The following is an 11086-nucleotide window of genomic DNA, read 5'->3' on the forward strand; positions in this document are numbered from 1 at the left end:
TTGTATGTTTTTTGTCTCCTTTGTCAAATATTAATTGACTATAAAGGCATAGATTTATTTCTGGGCTCTCTGTTCTGTTCTATTGACCTATATGTCTGTTTTTATGCCAGTACCATGCTGTTTTCATTACTATGGCCAAGGTAGTATAGTTTGATATCAGGTAGTGTGATTCCTCCAACTTTGTTCTTCTTTCTCAAGATCACTGTTGTTATTTGGGGTCTTTTGTGGTTCCATATAAATTTTTGGAAGACTTGATCTAGTTCTCTGAAATACATGATTGGTATCTTGACAGAAATTGAGTTGAATCTGTAGATTGCTTTGGGTAGTATGGACATTTTAACGACATTAATTCTTCTTACCTATAAACATGGAATATGCTGCAGATTAGCTGTATATTTTTCATTTTCTTTCTTCAGTATTTTATAATTTTCTGAGTACAGGTCTTTTACATCCTTGGTTAAATTTATTCTTAGATATTTTAGTCTTTTTGAAGCAATAGGATTTTTTTATTACTTTCCCATTTTGATAGTTTATTATTATTGTATAAAAATGCAGCTAATTTCTGGATATTTGTTTTGTATCCCGATACTTTACTGAATTCATTTATCATCTAGTAGATTTTTGGTGAAATCTTCAAATTTCTCTATATACAGTATCATGTCCTCTGCAAATAATGAGAACTTTACTTATTTCTTTCCAATTTGGATGCCTTTTACTTCTTCTTCTTGATTGCTGTGACTAGGACTTCCAGTATTATGTTGAATAAGAATGGTGAAAGTGGACATCCGTGCCTTGTTCTTGATCTTAAGGCCCCTTAGTTCTGCCCATTGAGTATGATGGTGGCAGTGGTATTGTCATATATGGCAATAGAGGTATGTTCCCTCTATTGTCACTTTGCTGAGAGTTTTTATCAGAAATGAGTGCTTAATTTTATCAAATGCTATTTCTGCATCTATTGATGTGATCATGTGGTCATCCTTTATTTTGTTCATTTGGTATATCACATTTATTATTTTGTGGATATTGTACCAACCTTGCATTCGCAAATAAATTCAACTTGATTTTGATGTATATCTTTTTAATGTACTGCTGGATTCACTTTGCTGATATTTTGTTAAGGATTTTAGTATCTATGTTCATCAGGGTTATTGGCTTATAATTTTCTTTCTTTGTAGTGTCTTTATCTGGTTTTGTAATTAGGATAATGCTAGCCTTGTAAAATGAGCTTGGGAGTCTTTCCTTCACTTGAATTTTTTGGAATAGTTTGAGAAGGATAGGTGTTAATTCTTCTCTGAATGTTTGGTAAAGTTCACCTGTGAAGCCATTGTGTTCTTTTGTTTGTTAGAGTTGTTTTTTATTATTATTATTACGGCTTCAATTTCATTAGTTGTAATATGTCTATTCAGATTTTCTGATTCTTCCTGATTCCTTTTTGGAAGATTCAGTTTCTAGGAATTTACCCGTTTCATCCTGATTGTCCAATTTGTTGTCATATAGTTGTTCATAATATTTTCTTACAATCCTTTGTATTTCTTTGGTGACAGTTGTCACTTTTCCTCTTTCATTTCCGAGTTTATTTATTTGGGTCTTCTCTCTTTTTTTCTTGATGAATCTGGTTAAAGTGTTGTCAATCTTGTTTATCTTTTAAAGAACCAACTCTTGGTTTCATTGATATGTGAATTGTGTGTTGTTTTTTTAACTCTATTTTGTTTATTTCTGCTCTGATTTTTATTATTTCCTTCCTTTTACTCACTCTGGGTTTATTTAGTTGTTCTTCCTCAAGTTCCTTTAAATGTAAAGTTAGATTATTTATTTTAGCTTTTCCTTCTTCCTCAGATAGACCTGTAATGTTATGAATTTCCCTGTTAGAACTGCTTTCCATGTGTCCCACAGATTTGGGGTTGTTGTGTTATCATTTTCATTTATTTCAAGTTATCTTTTGATTTCTTCTTTGCACTTGTTAATTTATTTATTGTTTAGTAACATGTTATTTAATCTCCATATATTTGCATATTTTTCTCTTCTTCCTATGATTGATTTCAGGTTTCATAGCATTATGGTCAGAGAAGATGCTCAATATGATTTCAATCTTTTTGTGTTTATTGAGACTTGTTTTGTGTCCTAACCTATAGTGTATCCTAGAAACTGTTTCATGGGCACTTGAAAAGAATGTATATCCTACTGCTTAGTGGTGAAATGCTCTGAAGATATCAATGAAATCCATTTGATCTAGTGTATCATTTCAGGCCACCATCTCCTTATTGATTTTCTGCCTGGAAGATCTATCTATTGATGTCAATGGGGTGTTAAAATCCCCTGTTATAACTATATTCAATAATCTATTCCTTTATGTCCATCAAGATTTGCTTTAGAAATGTAGGTGCTTCTATGTTGGGTATATAAATGTTTAAAAGGGTTATATCTTTTTGTTAGGTTGATCCCTTATTATTATGTAGTTTCCTTCTTTATCTCATATTATAGCCTTGGTTTTAAAGTCTATTTTGTCAGATATAAGTATTGCTGCCCCAGATTTTTATCCCTTTCATGAAATATTTTTTTCCATCCCTTTACTTTTAGTATATGTGTAACTTTAATTTTGAGGTGGGTCTCTTGAAGACAGCATATACATGGGTCTTGTTTTCGTATTCATCTAGCTACCTTATATCTTTTGATTGAAGCATTGACACCATTTACATTTAAAATTATTATTGATAGATATGTATTTATTACCAATTTATTTTGTTTACTATATTCCTCTGTGGTTTTTCTTTTTCTTCTCTTTCTCCTTAAAGCACCCCTTTAACATTTCTTGTAATACTTGTTTGGTGGTAAAATACTCCTTTAGATTTTTCTTGCCTAGAAAGCTCTTTATCTCTCAATTTTAAATGATAACCTTGCTGGGTAAAATATCCTGGGTTATTTAACCTTGCTTCTCATTACTTTGAACATTTTATACCAGTCCCTTCAGGTCTGAAATGTTTCTTGAGAAATCATCTGATGGTCTTATAGGAGGTCCCTTGCAGGTAATTGTCTTTTTCTTGCAGCTTTTAAGATTTTTTTCTTTGTCTTTAACTTTTGCCATTTTATTATGATGTATCTTGGTATGAGCCTTTTAGGGTCCTTCTTATTTGGGACTCTCTGCACTTCTTGGACTTGCATGCCTTTTTCCATCACCAAGTTAGAGAAATTTTCAGTCACTGTTTCTTCAAATATTTTCTTGATCCCTTGCTCTCTTCCTTCTCCTTCTGGTATCCCTATGACACAGATAATGTTACACTTCATATTGTCCTGAAGGTCCCTTAAACAATCTTCATTTTCAAATATTTTTTTTTCTTTTTGCTACTCTGTTTGTGTGGGGTTTTTTTCTATCTTGTCTTCCAAGTCACTGAGTTGATGGCCTCTGCTTCATTAAGCTTATTGTTTATTCCCTCCAGTGCATTATTTATTTCAGAAATGGCATTCTTCATTTCTGACTGGTCCTTTTTTATTTTTTCTGTTATTTTTTCATGCTGTTGAGCATCCTTATGATCATTACTCTGAACTCTATATATGATTAATTGCTTACATCCATTTCAATTAGCTTTTCTTCTGGAAAATTCTCTTATTTCTTCATTTGGGGCCAGTTTCTTTATATTCCCATTTTGGTTGCCTCTTTGTGTTTGTTTCTATGTATTAGGTAGATCTACTATGACTCCCAGTCTTGATAGTATGGCCTCATATAGTAGGTTTTTGGTGGAACCAGTGGTGCAGTCTCCCTGATCACCTAGGCTGATGCTCTAGAAATACCCCTTGTACATATTATGTGTGTCGTCCTGTTATAATGGAATCTTGAGGTCTGTTGGTGCATTTGTGCATGGTACTGATCCTCAGGATGGCCAACTGCGAGGCTCAACCTCCAACACAGTGTGTAAGCTATTATGCAGGTTCTGATCACACAAAATTCACCTCAGTAGGACTTAATGCCTGCCAGTATCTCCCTGTGGATATGCTGCTTATGAAGCTTATTGGATCCTGATCTGTTGTTGCCTGAGCAGGATCCAATTGGGTATATTGATTCTGGGCCTCTTTGGAGTGACTTTAGTGCAGGCCAATGTCAGACACTGTCTATGACTGGTCCTGGGCAACCTGCTAAGAGCTATCAGCAATTCACAGCTTGTGGCTTCCTCCTTTGGACCTGGATGCATATGGAAAGTTGATTTTCTGAAGTTAATTGCAGAGGATGTTACTAGTTTTCATTCAGAAGTGTGTGCACTTTTGTAATCAGTCACTGAGTGATTAAACCTGCTTAAAATATTGGTTTTGATTGTTACTTGTTGCTCTAATGGAAAACAATCAATTCCCTTCTAGGAGCAGAGAACATTATATTCTCAAAACTATAAAGAAAATGGCTTCAGTATAAAGAAATGGAGAGAAATGGAGATGCTGTTATATTTGTCCAGAGAAAGGGAGGAAAGCAGCAATTTATAATAATATTTTGGAAAGTCAGATGGAAAAGGAAATGCAAGGGCTCTAAATCAAGAGCCTGATGGGAAAGTTTGAGAAACAGAAAGGCTAAGGAACTGGAGTATAGTAAACAAGAAGAGAAGCATGCATTGCACCAGAAAAAGTAGTTGGGGGCTAGATCCTATATAGCCCTGACTATATATGCAAGGCAAGATTGGAAGAGTAATTTACAAAACCTAGCACTTGATTGAATTTGGGATGCAAGATATATTAAGAACTTAAATTCCAGATTCTGTTGTAGGAAACTGAAAGTATGGCCATGTCACTCACCCAAACAGGTGTAATCCAGTGTTATAGCTGCTATAATAAAAGAATGTACATCAAGGCACAAGAAGAACTAACATTCAATTCACTTAGGGTGGGAGATTAGAGCCCTTAGAGAGTAGATAACATATCAGATAAGTGTGTGTTCCCCAGGCCAGGTGAGGTCAAAACCAGGAAATCTATGTCTGGGAGAACATTCCCAGTCAAGAGTACAGCATAGACATAGAAGTGAGAATCATTATGGCTATCACCAAGATGAAAAAACCCCAGGAATTCAGGTTGTGCCTAATGAGTTAGACTCTCTTCTTCAGCAAATAGGCCACACTTTCCCATTCAGCCATGCCCAGGTGTCCTCCAAGTAGTAGTGCTATATCATGATTTAAACAATAGCTTCACCCTGCCTGGGTGACTCAGCTGGTTGGAGCATTGTCCTGTACACCAAAAGGTTGTGGGTTCAATTCTTGAACAGGGCACAAACTGAGGTTGTGGGTTTGATCCTCAGTCAAGGTGTGAATGAGAGGCAACTAATTGATGTTTCTCTCACATCAGTCTTTCTCTCTCACTACCTCTCTGTCTAAAATAAATAAAAACAGATCCTTGGGTGAAGATTTTAAAAAAGAAAAAGAATAGCTTATTTTCCTGGATATATGTACTTTGTTTTTGTACTTTGAAATTTATTTAGAAACTATATTGAAGTCATTAACTAGGTCTGAGTAAACCAACAGGTACTGGGAAAAAAATGCCTTGAATATCTTTCCCTATTCATAATATCCTAGAGCAGTGGTCGGCAAACTCATTAGTCAACAGAGCCAAATATCAACAGTACAATGATTGAAATTTCTTTTGAGAGCCAAATTTTTTAAACTTAAACTATATAGGTAGGTACATTGTTATTAACTTAATTAGGGTACTCCTAAGGCTTAGGAAGAGCCACACTCAAGGGGCCAAAGAGCCGCATGTGGCTTGCGAGCCGCAGTTTGCCGACCACGGTCCTAGAGAAAGGAAACTAAAACTCATTTAGTAAATCATACGTATTTTCCTCCTAAAGAGGAGCAGTAATATGAAGTATAAGTGTATGGCCTAGACAGCATATATGGCAGTTTACTAAAATTTGATTCATAAATGCAGTTTATATACTACATTTATTATAGATTTGGTTTTTATCAAAATGAGAATAAACCTAAGAAATAAGATAAAAGTTTAGTACTTCACAATTTTCTCTTATTTAATTTTTACAGTTCTGTCACAGTGTCTTTAATTGTTAATATTAGGAGGAAAATAAAGTATTTATAATATTTTTCTTTCTTGTAATTTTTGTGTTGGAATCTGTTGATTATCTTAGAAAGAAAAAAAGTTATTTCTAATAAAAATTCTCTAAATTCAAATGGCTTACTCTATTTCTTACTCTAGGACATTTTTTTGCCACAAAATGTGAACATTGTACTTAGTGGCATGTATTAGAGTTCATCCAGTTGTCCAGGTGTTAAATTCAGGCATTACAGATTTCAGTAATTTAAATTAATTAATTTATGGAATCTATGGTTTATTTTAAAAAGAAAAACATAAAGTAATTAAAATTTTGTTAGAAGAAAAGGAGAAAACCATATTGGGATTTACTAACTGAGCCAGTATTTTTATGACTGTCTTCCAAACGAGTATTATCAAAATAATCGAAATGCATTTTCTGGCATATTCTATCCTATCTAATAAAGAGGTGATATGCTACTTGACCCTCATGCTGTCACAAAGATGGTGGCACCCACAGCCAATAAGGAGGGAATATGCTAATTGACTGCCCCACCCTCAAAGATAGCAGCACCCACAGCCAATAAAAAGGGAATATGCTAATTGACTGCCCTGCCCTCAAAGATGGTGGAGCCCACAGCCACAGATGGTGGCGCCAAGTCCCATCAGCCCCCCAGCCACCCAGGGCTGGCCCGAGGTGCAGGCAAGCCTCAGATGGTGGCTTCCCAGCCACCCAGGCCCACCCAAGTCTCTGGTAACCAGGGCTGGCCGAGGTTTCCTCTGCCAGCAATGACAGCAGCAGAGGTGTGATGGGGGCATCACCTTCCCCTGATCGCTGGGTCGACTCCCACCCCTGAGGGTTCCCAGACTGTGAGAGGGGAAAGGCCGGACTGAGGGATCCCCCCTCCAGTGCATGAATTTTCATGCACTGAGCCTCTAGTGTAATTATAAATATCTGGTTTTTAAGTTCACTTGCAATAGAAATATAAGAAATGTGAAGTATAGAAATTTGTTATTTTGCTTGAAATAAAACTAAACGTGATGAAATGATTTTTTATGAATATATAAAAGCTAACATTTATGAGCACATCTTAGGCATTATGCTAGACATCTCACATACAATTCTCATTTAATTTCAATGCAATACAACAAAATTATTATTGTAAGCCCAAAAGCACAGATAAGGCAATCAATGCTCAGGAATGTTAAAGTAACTTGACAAATTTTACAGAGCTATTAAGTTTTAGCCCACCTTCTACTATGAGAATATGAGTAGACAAGAAATGGCAAAAGGAAAACTTCTATAATACATAGAATGTGAATTCAGGAAACTAGGAGAGAAGTATTCTCATCCCCTTAAGACCTGAATAAGTAATAGTCTCATCAATGCTATGTGCTATCTCTTTTCCAGAAAAACAGCATATAAAAAACAACTTAAAATATTTCATCAAAGATATTCACTATATCTTTGATGTCATTTTTGTGGCTGTCTCTCTGGTTACTATTCTAGATAACAGATTAAGTGGGAAATAGATAAACCTGAAAAAGATCTCTGAGAAAATGTTTAAATTTTATTGGAGTATTTTTCTAATTTTGTCAAACATAAAAGATTTAGAAAATATTTTCTTGTATAAATAAATCATAAAGACTATTTTAATCGACTTTTTAATTCCCTTTTCAAATTCAGCATAATCAAATAATAAATACAATCTCAGTATTTATTTTAGCATCTATATCATATTCACAAATACTTTGAATGTTTTAAAATATGTTATATTTTAACTATGTTTAAAGCTAGCTGTAGAAAATACATAGAAAAACTAACAGATATTAAACAGTTCTTATATTTCAAGTAAGCAAGTTGTTCAAAACCCAGTTATATAAGTGTAAGTAATATGCTTGTAAAGTGTCTCATGCTGGAGATGGCAGCAACAGTTTACATTATCAACTCTGCTTAGCTATACCAGCAGACTCATGAAAATATACATTTTTATTAAATATTCACTGTGTTATTTGTTTAATATGCAATAGAAAAGGTACTGATTTTGTATTTAGGAGGGTGAATTTGATGTTAATTTTGTTATCAAACAAGAAACAGACCATTTTTTATGGATACATTATACAAAACATAAAAATTTAGTAATTACTATTTTTTATGATGAGACTGAATACATTTCCAATCAACTTAGTGAATGCATATATTCCTATTTTTCCCAGGAGACTGAGTATACTCTCTTATCAAACAGTTAAATAAAGGCAACCATAAAAATTGAGCATGTGATGAAAAGTAAATTCCCAAATTTGATTTGCTATTCCTCTTTATTTTTTTTTTGAAGCATTTTGAGGTATAAATATTTAATAAATATGTTTAGTGTTTCCTAATAAGTCTCATCTGTTTTCTTTTTTTCTTTTTATTGCTTAAAGTATTACAAAGGGTATTACATATGTGTCCATTTTATCCCCCCCCCAGACAGTCCCCTAGCCTCCCCTATCCCCCAGTGTCTTCTGTCCATTGGTTATGCTTATATGCATGCATACAAGTCCTTTAGTTGATCTCTTACTCCCCTACCTCCTGCCCCCCAACCCTCCCCGGCCTTCCCAATGCAATTTGACAATCTGTTTGAGGCAGCTCTGCCTCTGTATCTATTATTGTTCAAAAGTTTATAGTGGTCTCTATTATCCATGAATGAGTGAGATAATGTGGTATTTTTCCTTCATTGACTGGCTTATTTCACTTAGCATAATGCTCTCCAGTTCTATCCATGAGGTTCCAAATGGTAAGAGTTCCTTACTTTTTAGAGCAGCATAGTATTCCATCGTGTAGATGTACCACAGTTTTCTAATCCATTCATCTACTGATGGGCACTTAGGCTGTTTCCAGATCTTAGCTATGTTGAATTGTGCTGCTATGAACATAGGGGTGCATATATCCTTTCTGATTGGTGTTTCTGGTTTCTTGGGATATATTCCTAGAAGTGGGATCACAGGGTCAAATGGGAGTTCCATTTTTAGTTTTTTGAGGAAACTCCATACTGTCTTCCATAGTGGCTGCACCAGTCTGCATTCCCACCAACAGTGCACTAGTGTTCCTTTTTCTCCACATTCTCTCCAGCACTTGTCGTTTGCTGATTTGTTGATGATAGCCATTCTGACAGGTGTGAGATGGTACCTCATTGTTGTTTTGATTTGCATCTCTCGGATGATTAGTGACTTTGAGCATGTTTTCATATGTCTCTTGGCTTTCTGAATGTCCTCTTTTGAAAGGTGTCTATTTAGGCCCTTTGCCCATTTTTTGATTGGATTGTTTATCTTCCTTTTGTTAAGTTGTATGAGTTCCCTATAAATTTTGGAGATTAGGCCCTTATCAGATATGACAATGGCAAATATGTTTTCCCACACAGTGGGTTTTCTCGTTGTTTTGTTGATGGTTTCTTTTGCTGTGCAGAAGCTTTTTATTTTTATGTAGTACCATTTGTTCATTTTCTCTTTAGTTTCAAGTGCCCTAGGAGCTGTATCAGTGAAGAAATTGCTTCAGCATATGTCTGAGATTTTGTTGCCTTTGGATTCTTCTAGAATTTTTATGATTTCCTGTCGTACATTTAAGTCCTTTATCCACTTTGAGTTTATTTTTGTGTGTGGTGTAAGTTGGTGGTCTCGTTTTATTTTCTTGCATATATCTGTCCAATTTTCCCAACACCATTTATTGAAGAGACTATCTTGGCTCCATTGTATGTTCTTGCCTCCTTTGTCAAATATTAATTGAGCATATTGGTTCGGGCCAATTTCTGGGCTTTCTATTCTATTCCATTGATCTATATGCCTATTCTTGTGCCAGTACCAGGCAGTTTTGAGAACAGTGGCTTTGTAATACAACTTGATATCTGGTATTGAGATCCCACCTACTTTGTTCTTTTTCAGGATTGCTGCAGCTATTCGGGGTCTTTTTTTATTCCAGATGAATTTTTGGAGAGTTTGTTCTAGATCTCTGAAGTATGCCGTTGGTATTTTAATGGGAAGTGCGTCGAATTTATAGATTGCTTTGGGTAGTATGGACATTTTAATGATGTTGATTCTACCAATCCATGAACACGGTATGTTCTTCCATCTGTTTATGTCTTCCTCTATATCTTTTTTCAACGTCCTGTAGTTTTCTGAGTAGAGGTCTTTTACCTCTTTAGTTAAGTTTATTCCTAGGTAGCTTAATTTTTTTGGTGCGATGGTAAACGGGATTGTTTTTATAATCTGTCTTTCTGAAAGTTCACTATTGGTGTATAGAAATGCCTCAGATTTCTTTTGGTTAATTTTGTATCCTTCTACATTGCCAAATTCATGTATTAAGTCTAGTAGCTTTTTGATGGAGTCTCTAGGGTTTTGTATGTATAATATCATGTCGTCTGCAAATAAGGACAGTTTTACTTCCTCTTTTCCAATTTGGATGCCTTTTATTTCTTCTTCTTGCCGAATTGCAATGGCTAATACTTCCAGTACTATGTTGAACAGGAGTGGTGAGAGGGGGCATCCCTGTCTTGTTCCTGTTCTTAGGGGAAATGGTGTTAGTTTTTGTCCATTGAGTATGATGTTGGCTGTGGGCCTGTCATATATGGCTTTCATTATGTTGAGGTATGATCCTTCTACTCCCACCTTGCTGAGAGTTTTTATCAAAAATGGGTGTTGAATTTTGTCAAGTGCTTTTTCTGCATCAATTGATATGACCATGTGGTTTTTTTCTTTCAATTTGTTTATGTGATGTATCACATTTATTGATTTGCGGATATTGTACGATCCTTGAATGCATGGGATAAATCCTACTTGGTCATGGTGTATGATCTTTCTGATGTACTGCTGGATCCGATTTGATAAGATTTTGTTGAGGATTTTGGCATCTATGTTCATGAGGGATATTGGCCTGTAATTCTCTTTCATCGTGTTGTCTTTACCTGGTTTTGGTATTAGGGTGATGCTGGGTTCATAGAATGAGCTTGGAAGTGTTCCTTCCTCTTGAATTTTTTGTAGTAGTCTGAGGAGGATAGGTTGTAGTTCGTCCTTGAATGTTTGGTAAAACTCCCCTGTGAAG

The sequence above is a fragment of the Myotis nattereri genome (assembly GCF_964212035.1).
Source record: "Myotis nattereri genome assembly, chromosome: 3".
In the NCBI taxonomy this organism is placed as follows: Eukaryota; Metazoa; Chordata; class Mammalia; order Chiroptera; family Vespertilionidae; genus Myotis; species Myotis nattereri.